Here is a 14,706-nt window from a genome sequence, read left to right as displayed (position 1 = left end):
TATATACAGCGCGTACGCCTCCTCTATATACAGCGCGTACGCCTCCTCTATATACAGCGCGTACGCCTCCTCTATATACAGCGCGTACACCTCCTCTATATACAGCGCGTACGCCTCCTCTATCTACAGCACGTACGCCTCCTCTATCTACAGCACGTACGCCTCCTCTATATACAGCGTGTACACCTCTATATACACCTCCTCTATATACACCTCCTCTATATACAGCGTGTACGCCTCCTCTATATACACCTCCTCTATATACAGCGTGTACGCCTCCTCTATATACAGCGCGTACACCTCCTCTATATACAGCGCGTACGCCTCCTCTATATACAGCGCGTACGCCTCCTCTATATACAGCGCGTACGCTTCCTCTATATACAGCGCGTACGCCTCCTCTATATACAGCGCGTACACCTCCTCTATATACAGCGCGTACACCTCCTCTATATACAGTGTGTACGCCTCCTCTATCTACAGCACGTACGCCTCCTCTATCTACAGCACGTACACCTCCTCTATATACAGCACGTACACCTCCTCTATATACAGCACGTAAACCTCTATATAAAGCGTGTACTCCTCCTCTATATACAGTGTATACACCTCCTCCTCTATATACAGCGTGTGCGCCTCCTCTATATACAGCGTGCACACCTCCTCTATATACAGCACGTACGCCTTCTCTATATTCAGCGCGTACGCCTCCTCTATATACAGCGTTTACACCTCCTCTATATACAGTGTATACACCTCTATATACAGCGTGTACACCTCCTCTATATACAGTGTATACACCTCCTCTATATACAACGTGTACACCTCCTCTATATACAGTGTATACACCTCTATATACAGCGTGTACGCCTCCTCTATATACAGCGCGTACGCCTCCTCTATATACAGCGTGTACACCTCCTCTATATACAGCGCGTACGCCTCCTCTATCTACAGCGCGTACACCTCCTCTATATACAGCGCGTACTCCTCCTCCTCTATATACAGCGCGTACGCCTCCTCTATATACACCTCCTCTATATACAGCGTGTACACCTCCTCTATATACAGCGCGTACGCCTCCTCTATATACACCTCCTCTATATACAGCGTGTACACCTCCTCTGTATACACCTCCTCTATATACAGTGCGTACGCCTCCTCTATATACAGCGTGTACACCTCCTCTATATACAGCGTGTACACCTCCTCTATATACACCTCCTCTATATACGGCGTGTACACCTCCTCTATATACACCTCCTCTATATACAGCGTGTACTCCTCCTTTATATACACCTCTATATACACCTCCTCTATATACAGCGTGTACGACTCCTCTATAAACAGCACGTGCGCCTCCTCTATATACAGCGTGTACACCTCCTCTATATACACCTCCTCTAAATACAGCGTGTACGCCTCCTCTATATACAGCACGTGCGCCTCCTCTATATACAGCGTGTACACCTCCTCTATATACACCTCCTCTATATACACCTCCTCTATATACAGCGTGTACGCCTCCTCTATATACACCTCCTCTATATACAGCGTGTACGCCTCCTCTATATACAGCGCGTACGCCTCCTCTATATACAGCGCGTACGCCTTTTCTATATACAGCGCGTACGCCTCCTCTATATACAGCGCGTACGCCTCCTCTATATACAGCGCGTACACCTCCTCTATATACAGTGTGTACGCCTCCTCTATATACACCTCCTCTATATACAGTGTGTACACCTCCTCTATATACAGCGTGTACGCCTCCTCTATATACAGCGCGTACACCTCCTCTATATACAGCATGTACACCTCCTCTATATAAACCTCCTCTATATACACCTCCTCTATATACACCTCCTCTATATACAGCGTGTACTCCTCCTCTATATACACCTCCTCTATATACACCTCCTCTATATACAGCGCGTACGCCTCCTCTATATACAGCATGCACACCTCCTCTATATACAGCGCGTACGCCTCCTCTATATACAGCGCGTACGCCTCCTCTTTATACAGCGTGTACACCTCCTCTATATACACCTCCTCTATATACAGCTTGTACGCCTCCTCTATATACACCTCCTCTATATACACCTCCTCTATATACACTGTGTACGCCTCCTCTATATACAGCGCGTACACCTCCTCTATATACAGCGCGTACGCCTCCTCTATATACAGCGTGTACGCCTCCTCTATATACAGCGTGTACACCTCCTCTATATACAGCGTGTACACCTCCTCTATATACAGCGTGTACACCTCCTCCTCTATATACAGCGCGTACACCTCCTCTATATACACCTCCTCTATATACAGCGTGTACGCCTCCTCTATATACACCTCCTCTATATACAGCGTGTACACCTCCTCCTCTATATACAGCGCGTACACCTTCTCTATATACACCTCCTCTATCTACAGCGTGTACACCACCTCTATATACACCTCCTCTATATACGGCGTGTACACCTCCTCTATATACAGCGCGTACACCTCCTCCTCTATATACAGCGTGTACGCCTCCTCTATATACAGCGTGTACGCCTCCTCTATATACAGCGTGTACACCTCCTCCTCTATATACAGCGTGAACACCTCTTCTATATACAGCATGTACACCTCCTCTATACACAGTGTGTAACCTCTATATACAGTGTGTATGCCTCCTCTATATACAGCGTGTACACCTCCTCTATATACAGCGTGTACACCTCCTCTATATACAGCGCGTACGCCTCCTCTATATACAGCGTGTACGCCTCCTCTTTATACAGCGTGTACGCCTCCTCTATATACAGCGTGTACGCCTCCTCTATATACAGCGTGTACACCTCTTTATACAGCGTGTACACCTCCTCTATGTACAGCGTGTATACCTCCTCTATATGCAGCATGTACGCCTCCTCTATATACAGCGTGTACGCCTCCTCTATATACACCGCCTCTATATACAGCGTGTACACCTCCTCTATATACAGCGTGTACACCTCCTCTATATACAGCGTGTATTCCTCCTCTATATACAGCGTGTATTCCTCCTCTATATACAGCGTTTACGCCTCCTCTATATACAGCGTGTACGCCTCCTCTATATACAGCGCGTACGCCTCCTCTATATACAGCACGTACGCCTCCTCTATATACAGCGCGTACACCTCCTCTATATACAGCGCGTACGCCTCCTCTATATACAGTGCGTACACCTCCTCTATATACACCTCCTCTATATACACCTCCTCTATATACAGCGTGTACGCCTCCTCTATCTACAGCGCGTACACCTCTATATACAGCACGTACACCTCCTCTATATACAGCACGTACACCTCCTCTATATAAAGCGTGTACTCCTCCTCTATATACGGTGTATACACCTCCTCCTCTATATACAGCGCGTACACCTCCTCTATCTACAGCACGTACACCTCCTCTATATAAAGCGTGTACTCCTCTATATACAGTGTATACACCTCCTCCTCTATATACAGCGTGTGCGCCTCCTCTATATACAGCGTGCACACCTCCTCTATATACAGCACGTACACCTCCTCTATATACAGCACGTACACCTCCTCTATATACAGCGCGTACGCCTCCTCTATATACAGCGTTTACACCTCCTCTTTATACAGTGTATACACCTCTATATACAGTGTATACACCTCCTCTATATACTACGTGTACACCTCCTCTATATACAGTGTATACACCTCTATATACAGCGTGTACGCCTCCTCTATATACAGCGCGTACGCCTCCTCTATATACACCTCCTCTATATACAGTGTGTACACCTCCTCCTCTATATACAGCGTGTACGCCTCCTCTATATACACCTCCTCTATATACAGCGTGTACACCTCCTCTGTATACACCTCCTCTATATACAGCGTGTATGCCTCCTCTATATACAGTGCGTACGCCTCCTCTATATACAGCGTGTACGCCTCCTCTATATACAGCGTGTACACCTCCTCTATATACAGTGCGTACGCCTCCTCTATATACAGCGTGTACACCTCCTCTATATACACCTCCTCTATATACAGCGTGTACGACTCCTCTATATACAGCACGTACACCTCCTCTATATACACCTCCTCTAAATACAGCGTGTACGCCTCCTCTATATACAGCACGTATGCCTCCTCTATATACAGCGTGTACACCTCCTCTATATACACCTCCTCTATATACAGCGTGTACGCCTCCTCTATATACACCTCCTCTATATACAGCGTGTACGCCTCCTCTATATACAGCGCGTACACCTCCTCTATATACAGCGCGTACGCCTCCTCTATATACAGCGCGTACACCTCTATATACAGCGCGTACACCTCCTCTATATACAGTGTGTACGCCTCCTCTATATACACCTCCTCTATATACGGCGCGTACACCTCCTCTATATACGGCGTGTACACCTCCTCTATATACAGTGTATACACCTCCTCTATATACAGCGTGTACACCTCCTCTATATACAGCGCGTACGCCTGCTCTATATACAGCGTGTACACCTCCTCTATATACAGCGCGTACACCGCCTCCTCTATATACAGCGTATACGCGTCCTCTATATACAGCGCGTACATCTCCTCTATATACGGCGTGTACACCTCCTCTATATACGGCGCGTACACCTCCTCTATATACAGCGTGTACGCCTCCTCTATATACAACGTGTACACCTCCTCTATATACACCTCCTCTATATACAGCGCGTACGCCTCCTCTATATACAGCGCGTACACCTCCTCTATATACAGCGCGTACACCTCCTCTATATACACCTCCTCTATATACACCTCCTCTATATACAGCGTGTACACCTCCTCCTCTATATACAGCGTGTACGCCTCCTCTATATACAGCGCGTACACCTCCTCTATATACAGCGCGTACACCTCCTCTATATACAGCGTGTACACCTCCTCTATATACACCTCCTCTATATACAGCGTGTACACCTCCTCTATATACAGCGTGTACACCTCCTCTATATACAGCGTGTACACCTCCTCTATATACAGCGTGTACGCCTCCTCTATATACACCTCCTCTATATACGGCGTGTACACCTCCTCTATATACACCTCCTCTATATACAGCGCATACGCCTCCTCTATATACACCTCCTCTATATACAGCGCGTACGCCTCCTCTATATACAGCGTGTACACCTCCTCTATATACAGCGCATACGCCTCCTCTATATACACCTCCTCTATATACAGCGCGTACACCTCCTCTATCTACAGCGCGTACACCTCCTCTATACACAGCGTGTACACCTCCTCTATATACAGCGTGTACACCTCCTCTATATACACCTCCTCTATATACACCTCCTCTATATACAGCGTGTACACCTCCTCTATATACACCTCCTCTATATACAGTGTGTACGCCTCCTCTATATACAGCGTGTACACCTCCTCTATATACAGCGTGTACGCCTCCTCTATATACACCTCCTCTATATACAGCGCGTACGCCTCCTCTATATACAGCGCGTACGCCTCCTCTATATACAGCGTGTACACCTCCTCTATATACAGCGCATACGCCTCCTCTATATACGCCTCCTCTATATACACCTCCTCTATATACAGCGCGTACACCTCCTCTATATACAGCGTGTACACCTCCTCTATATACACCTCCTCTATATACAGCGTGTACACCTCCTCTATATACACCTCCTCTATATACAGCGCGTACGCCTCCTCTATATACAGCGTGTACGCCTCCTCTATATACAGCGCGTACACCTCCTCTATCTACAGCGCTTATGCCTCCTCTATATACAGCGTGTACACCTCTTCTATACACAGTGTGTATGCCTCCTCTATATACAGCGCGTACGCCTCCTGTATACACAGTGTGTACGCCTCCTCTATATACAGCGCGTACACCTCCTCTATCTACAGCGTGTACGCCTCCTCTATATACACCTCCTCTATATACAGCGTGTACGCCTCCTCTATCTACAGCGTGTACACCTCCTCCTCTATATACAGCGTGTACGCCTCCTCTATCTACAGCGTGTACACCTCCTCTATATACACCTCCTCTATATACAGCGTGTACGCCTCCTCTATCTACAGCGTGTACACCTCCTCCTCTATATACAGCGTGTACGCCTCCTCTATATACAGCGTGTACACCTCGTCTATATACACCTCCTCTATCTACAGCGTGTACACCTCCTCCTCTATATACAGCGCGTACACCTCCTCTATCTACAGCGTGTACACCTCCTCCTCTATATACAGCGTGTACGCCTCCTCTATCTACAGCGTGTACACCTCGTCTATATACACCTCCTCTATATACAGCGTGTACACCTCCTCCTCTATATACAGCGTGTACGCCTCCTCTATCTACAGCGTGTACGCCTCCTCTATACACAGTGTGTATGCCTCCTCTATATACAGCGCATTCACCTCCTCTATATACAGCGCATTCACCTCCTCTATATACAGCGTGTACACCTCCTCTATATACAGCGCATTCACCTCCTCTATATACAGCGTGTACGCCTCCTCTATATACAGCGTGTACACCTCCTCTATACACAGTGTGTATGCCTCCTCTATATACAGCGCGTACGCCTCCTCTATATACAGGGTGTACACCTCCTCTATATACACCTCCTCTATATACAGCGCGTACGCCTCCTCTATATACAGCACGTACGCCTCCTCTATATACAGCGTGTATGCCTCCTCTATATACAGTCATGGCCAAAAGTTTTGAGAATGACACCAAAATGATATTTTCACATGATCTGCTGGCCTCTGGTTTTTATTAGTGTTTGTCTGATGTTTATATCACATACAGAAATATAATTGCAATCATATTATGAGTACCAATAGGTTATATTGACAGTTAGAATGAGTTAATGCAGCAAGTCAATATTTGCAGTGTTGCCCCTTCTTCTTCAAGACCTCTGCAATTCTCCCTGGCATGCTCTCAATCAACTTTTGGACCAAATCCTGACTGATAGCAGTCCATTCTTGCATAATCAATGCTTGCATTTTGCCAGAATTTGTTGGTTTTTGTTTGTCCACCCGTCTCTTGATGATTGACCACAAGTTCTCAATGGGATTAAGATCTGGGGAGTTTCCAGGCCATGGACCCAAAATCTCTATGTTTTGTTCCATGAGCCATTTAGTTATCACCTTTGCTTTATGGCAAGGTGCTCCATCATGCTGGAAAAGGCATTGTTGGGCGCCAAACTGCTCTTGGACGGTTGGGAGAAGTTGCTCTTGGAGGACATTCTGGTACCATTCTTTATTCATGGCTGTGTTTTTAGGCAAGACTGTGAGTGAGCCGATTCCCTTGGCTGAGAAGCAACCCCACACATGAATGGTTTCAGGATGCTTTACAGTTGGCATGAGACAAGACTGGTGGTAGCGCTCACCTCTTCTTCTCCGAATAAGCAGTTTTCCAGATGTCCCAAACAATCGAAAAGGGGATTCATGAGAGAAAATGACTTTGCCCCAGTCCTCAGCAGTCCACTCCCTGTACCTTTTGCAGAATATCAGTCGGTCCCTGATGTTTTTTCTGGAGAGAAGTGGCTTCTTTGCTGCCCTCCTTGAAACCAGCCCTTGCTCAAAGAGTCTCCGCCTCACAGTGCATGCAGAAGCACTCACACCAGCCTGCTGCCATTCCTGAGCAAGCTCGGCACTGCTGGTAGTCCGATCCCGCAGCTGAAACAGTTTTAAGATACGGTCCTGGCGCTTGCTGGTCTTTCTTGGGCGCCCTGGAGCCTTTTTGACAACAATGGAAGCTCTCTCCTTGAAGTTCTTGATGATGCGATAGATTGTTGACTGAGGTGCAATCTTTGTAGATGCGATACTCTTCCCTGTTAGGCCATTTTTGTGCAGTGCAATGATGGCTGCACGTGTTTCTTTAGAGATAACCATGGTTAACTGAAGAGAAACAATGATAGCAAGAACCAACCTCCTTTTAAAGTGTCCAGTGATGTCATTCTTACTTAATCATGACTGATCGCCAGCCCTGTCCTCATCAACACCCACACCTGTGTTAATGGATCAGTCACTAAAACTATGTTAGCTGCTCCTTTTAAGGCAGGACTGCAATGATGTTGAAATGTGTTTTGGGGGTTAAAGTTCATTTTCTGGGCAAATATTGACTTTGCAAGTACAGTAATTGCTGTTAAGCTGATCACTCTTTGACATTCAGGAGTATATGCAAATTGCCATTACAAAAAATGAAGCAGTAAACTTTGGAAAAATTACTATTTGTCTCATTCTCAATACTTTTGGCCATGACTGTACAGCGCGTACGCCTCCTCTATATACAGCGCGTACGCCTTCTCTATATACAGCGCGTACACCTCCTCTATATACAGCGCGTACACCTCCTCTATATACGGCGTGTACGCCTCCTCTATATACAGCGTGTACGCCTCCTCTATATACAGCGCGTACGCCTTCTCTATATACAGCGCGTACACCTCCTCTATATACAGCGCGTACACCTCCTCTATATACGGCGTGTACGCCTCCTCTATATACAGCGTGTACGCCTCCTCTATATACAGCGTGTACACCTCCTCTATATACAGCGCGTACGCCTCCTCTATATACAGCGCGTACACCGCCTCTATATACAGCGTGTACACCTCCTCCTCTATATACAGCGTGTACACCTCCTCTATACACAGTGTGTAACCTTCTCTATATACAGCGTGTACGCCTCCTCTATATACAGCGTGTACGCCTCCTCTATATACAGCGTGTACGCCTCCTCTATATACAGCGTGTACGCCTCCTCTATATACAGCGTGTACACCTCCTCTATATACAGCGTGTACACCTCCTCCTCTATATACAGCGTGTACACCTCCTCCTCTATATACAGCGCGTACACCTTCTCTATATACAGCATGTACGCCTCCTCTATATACAGCGTGTACGCCTCCTCTATATACAGCTCGTACACCTCCTCCTCTATATACAGCGTGTACACCTCCTCTATATACAGCGTGTACACCTCCTCCTCTATATACAGCACGTACACCTCCTCTATATACAGCGCGTACGCCTCCTCTATATACAGCGTGTACACCTCCTCTATATACAGCGCGTACACCTCCTCTATACACAGTGTGTAATCTCCTCTATATACAGCGCGTACGCCTCCTCTATATACAGCGCGTACGCCTCCTCTATATACAGCGTGTACACCTCCTCTATATACAGCACGTACACCTCCTCTATATACAGCGCGTACGCCTCCTCTATATACAGCGTGTACACCTCCTCTATATACGGCGTGTACACCTCCTCTATATACGGCGTGTACACCTCCTCTATACACAGTGTGTAACCTCTATATACAGTGTGTATGCCTCCTCTATATACAGCGTGTACACCTCCTCTATATACAGCGTGTACACCTCCTCTATATACAGCGTGTACGCCTCCTCTATATACAGCGTGTACGCCTCCTCTATCTACAGCGTGTACGCCTCCTCTATCTACAGCGTGTACGCCTCCTCTATATACAGCGTGTACGCCTCCTCTATATACAGCGCGTACGCCTCCTCTGTATACAGCGCGTACGCCTCCTCTGTATACAGCGTGTACACCTCCTCTATATACAGCGTGTACACCTCCTCTATATACAGCGCGTACGCCTCCTCTATATACAGCGTGTACGCCTCCTCTATATACAGCGCGTACGCATCCTCTATATACACCTCCTCTATCTACAGCGTGTACACCTCCTCTATATACAGCGTGTACACCTCCTCTATATACAGCACGTATGCCTCCTCTATATACAGCGTGTACACCTCCTCTATATACAGCGTGTACACCTCCTCTATATACAGCGTGTACGCCTCCTCTATATACAACACGTACACCTCCTCTATATACAGCACGTACGCCAACTCTATATACACCTCCTCTATATACAGCGCGTACACCTCCTCTATATACAGCACGTACGCCTCCTCTATATACAGCGTGTACACCTCCTCTATATACAGCACGTACGCCTCCTCTATATACAGCGTGTACACCTCCTCTATCTACAGCATGTACACCTCCTCTATCTACAGCGTGTACACCTCCTCCTCTATATACAGGGTGTACGCCTCCTCTATATACAGCGTGTACTCCTCCTCTATATACAGCATGTACACCTCCTCTATATACAGCGCGTACGCCTCCTCTATATACAGCGTGTACGCCTCCTCTGTATACAGCGTGTACGCCTCCTCTGTATACAGCGTGTACACCTCCTCTATATACAGCGTGTACACCTCCTCTATATACAGCGTGTACGCCTCCTCTATATACAGCGTGTACACCTCTATATACAGCGCGTACACCTCCTCTATATACAGCGTGTACGCCTCCTCTATATACAGCGCGTACGCATCCTCTATATACACCTCCTCTATATACACCTCCTCTATCTACAGCGTGTACACCTCCTCCTCTATATACAGCGTGTACACCTCCTCCTCTATATACAGCGTGTACACCTCCTCCTCTATATACAGCGTGTACACCTCCTCCTCTATATACAGCGTGTACGCCTCCTCTATCTACAGCGCGTACACCTCCTCTATATACAGCATGTACGGCTCCTCTATATACAGCGCGTACGCATCCTCTATATACACCTCCTCTATATACACCTCCTCTATCTACAGCGTGTACACCTCCTCCTCTATATACAGCGTGTACACCTCCTCCTCTGTATACAGCGTGTACACCTCCTCCTCTATATACAGCGTCTACACCTCCTCCTCTATATACAGCGTGTACACCTCCTCTATATACAGCGTGTACACCTCCTCTATATACAGCGTGTACGCCTCCTCTATATACAGCACGTACGCCTCCTCTATATACAGCGTGTACACCTCCTCTATATACAGCACGTACGCCTCCTCTATATACAGCGTGTACACCTCCTCTATATACAGCACGTACGCCTCCTCTATATACAGCGTGTACACCTCCTCTATATACAGCGTGTACACCCCCTCTATATACACCTCCTCTATCTACAGCGTGTACACCTCCTCCTCTATATACAGCGTGTACGCCTCCTCTATATACAGCGTGTACTCCTCCTCTATATACAGCGTGTACACCTCCTCTATATACAGCGTGTACTCCTCCTCTATATACGGCGTGTACACCTCCTCTATATACAGCGTGTACGCCTCCTCTATATACAGCGTGTACTCCTCCTCTATATACAGCATGTACACCTCCTCTACATACAGTGTGTACGCCTCCTCTATATACAGCGTTTACACCTCCTCTATATACAGCGTGTACACCTCCTCTATACACAGTGTGTAACCTCCTCTATATACAGCACGTACACCTCCTCTATATACAGCACGTACACCTCCTCTATATACACCTCCTCTATATACAGTGTGTACGCCTCCTCTATATACAGCACGTACGCCTCCTCTATATACAGCACGTACGCCTCCTCTATATACAGCACGTACGCCTCCTCTATATACAGCACGTACACCTCCTCTATATACACCTCCTCTATATACAGCGCGTACACCTCCTCTATATACAGCGCGTACGCCTCCTCTATATACACCTCCTCTATATACAGCGCGTACACCTCCTCTATATACAGCACGTACACCTCCTCTATATACACCTCCTCTATATACAGCGCGTACACCTTCTCTATATACAGCGCGTACGCCTCCTCTATATACAGCACGTACACCTCCTCTATATACACCTCCTCTATATACAGCGCGTACACCTCCTCTATATACAGCGCGTACACCTCCTCTATATACAGCGCGTACACCTCCTCTATATACAGCGCGTACACCTCCTCTATATACAGCGCGTACACCTCCTCTATATACACCTCCTCTATATACAGCGTGTACACCTCCTCTATATACAGCGTGTACACCTCCTCTATATTCAGCGTGTACACCTCCTCTATACACAGTGTGTAACCTCCTCTATATACAGTGTGCACGCCTCCTCTATATACAGCGTGTACACCTCCTCTATACACAGTGTGTAATCTCTGTATACAGCGCGTACGCCTCCTCTATATACAGCGCGTACGCCTCCTCTATATACAGCGTGTACACCTCCTCTATATACAGCGTGTACGCCTCCTCTATACACAGCGTGTACGCCTCCTCTATATACAGCGTGTACGCCTCCGCTATATACAGCGTGTACGCCTCCTCTATATACAGCGTGTACGCCTCCTCTATATACAGCGTGTACGCCTCCTCTATATACAGCGTGTACACCTCCTCTATATACAGCACGTACACCTCCTCTATATACACCTCCTCTACATACAGCGTGTACACCTCCTCTATATACAGCGCGTACGCCTCCTCTATATACAGCGTGTACACCTCCTCTATATACAGCGCGTACGCCTCCTATATATACAGCACGTACACCTCCTCTATATACAGCACGTACACCTCCTCTATATACAGCACGTACACCTCCTCTATATACAGCACGTACACCTCCTCTATATACAGCACGTACACCTCCTCTATATACAGCGTGTACGCCTCCTCTATACACAGTGTGTATGCCTCCTCTATATACAGCGTGTACGCCTCCTCTATATACAGCATGTACGCCTCCTCTATATACAGCGTGTACGCCTCCTCTATATACAGCGTGTACACCTCCTCTATATACAGCACGTACACCTCCTCTATATACAGCACGTACACCTCCTCTATATACAGCGCATACACCTCCTCTATATACAGCGCGTACGCCTCCTCTATATACAGCGCGTACGCCTCCTCTATATACAGCGTGTACACCTCCTCTATATACAATGTGTAATCTCCTCTATATACAGCGCGTACACCTCCTCTATATACAGCGCGTACACCTCCTCTATATACAGCGTGTACACCTCCTCTATATACAATGTGTAATCTCCTCTATATACAGCACGTACACCTCCTCTATATACAGCGCGTACACCTCCTCTATATACAGCGTGTACACCTCCTCTATATACAATGTGTAATCTCCTCTATATACAGCACGTACACCTCCTCTATATACAGCGCGTACACCTCCTCTATATACAGCGTGTACACCTCCTCCATATACAATGTGTAATCTCCTCTATCTACAGCACGTACACCTCCTCTATATACAGCGCGTACACCTCCTCTATATACAGCGTGTACACCTCCTCTACATACAGCGTGTACACCTCCTCTATATACAGCACGTACACCTCCTCTATATACAGCACGTACACCTCCTCTATATACAGCACGTACGCCTCCTCTATATACAGCGTGTACACCTCCTCTATATACAGCACGTACACCTCCTCTTTATACAGCGTGTACACCTCCTCTATATACAGCGTGTACACCTCCTCTATATACAATGTGTAATCTCCTCTATATACAGCACGTACACCTCCTCTATATACAGCGCGTACACCTCCTCTATATACAGCGTGTATGCCTCCTCTATATACAGCGTGTACACCTCCTCTATCTACAGCACATACACCTCCTCTATCTACAGCACGTACACCTCCTCTATATACAGCGTGTACACCTCCTCTATATACAGCGTGTACACCTCCTCTATATACAGCACGTACGCCTCCTTTATATACAGCACGTACGCCTCCTCTATATACAGCATGTACACCTCCTCTATATACAGCGTGTACACCTGCTCTATATACAGCGTGTACACCTCCTCTATATACAGCACGTACGCCTCCTCTATATACAGCGTGTCCAGCTCCTCTATATACAGCACGTACGCCTCCTCTATATACAGCGCGTACACCTCCTCTATATACAGCGCGTACACCTCCTCTATATACAGCGTGTACACCTCCTCTATATACAGCGTGTACACCTCCTCTATATACAGCGTGTACGCCTCCTCTATCTACAGCGTGTACACCTCCTCCTCTATATACAGCGTGTACTCCTCCTCTATATACAGCATGTACACCTCCTCTATATACAGCGCGTACGCCTCTATATACAGCGTGTACACCTCCTCTATATACAGCGTGTACACCTCCTCTATATACAGCGTGTACACCTCCTCTATATACAATGTGTAATCTCCTCTATATACAGCACGTACACCTCCTCTATATACAGCGCGTACACCTCCTCTATATACAGCACGTACACCTCCTCTATATACAGCGCGTACACCTCCTCTATATACAGCGTGTACACCTCCTCTATATACACCTCCTCTATCTACAGCGTGTACACCTCCTCTATATACAATGTGTAATCTCCTCTATATACAGCACGTACACCTCCTCTATATACAGCGCGTACACCTCCTCTATATACAGCACGTACACCTCCTCTATATACAGCGCGTACACCTCCTCTATATACAGCGTGTACACCTCCTCTATATACACCTCCTCTATATACAGCGTGTACACCTCCTCTATATACACCTCCTCTATCTACAGCGTGTACGCCTCCTCTATATACAATGTGTAATCTCCTCTATATACAGCACGTACACCTCCTCTATATACAGCGCGTACACCTCCTCTATATACAGCACGTACACCTCCTCTATATACAGCGCGTACACCTCTATATACACCTCCTCTATATACAGCGCGTACACCTCTATA

Source organism: Phyllobates terribilis, unplaced genomic scaffold (genome assembly GCF_046119375.1).
Source record: "Phyllobates terribilis strain yellow unplaced genomic scaffold, ASM4611937v1 Scaffold_1__5_contigs__length_1240528914, whole genome shotgun sequence".
Taxonomy (NCBI): domain Eukaryota; kingdom Metazoa; phylum Chordata; class Amphibia; order Anura; family Dendrobatidae; genus Phyllobates; species Phyllobates terribilis.
Note: the sequence above shows the minus strand (reverse complement) of the source record.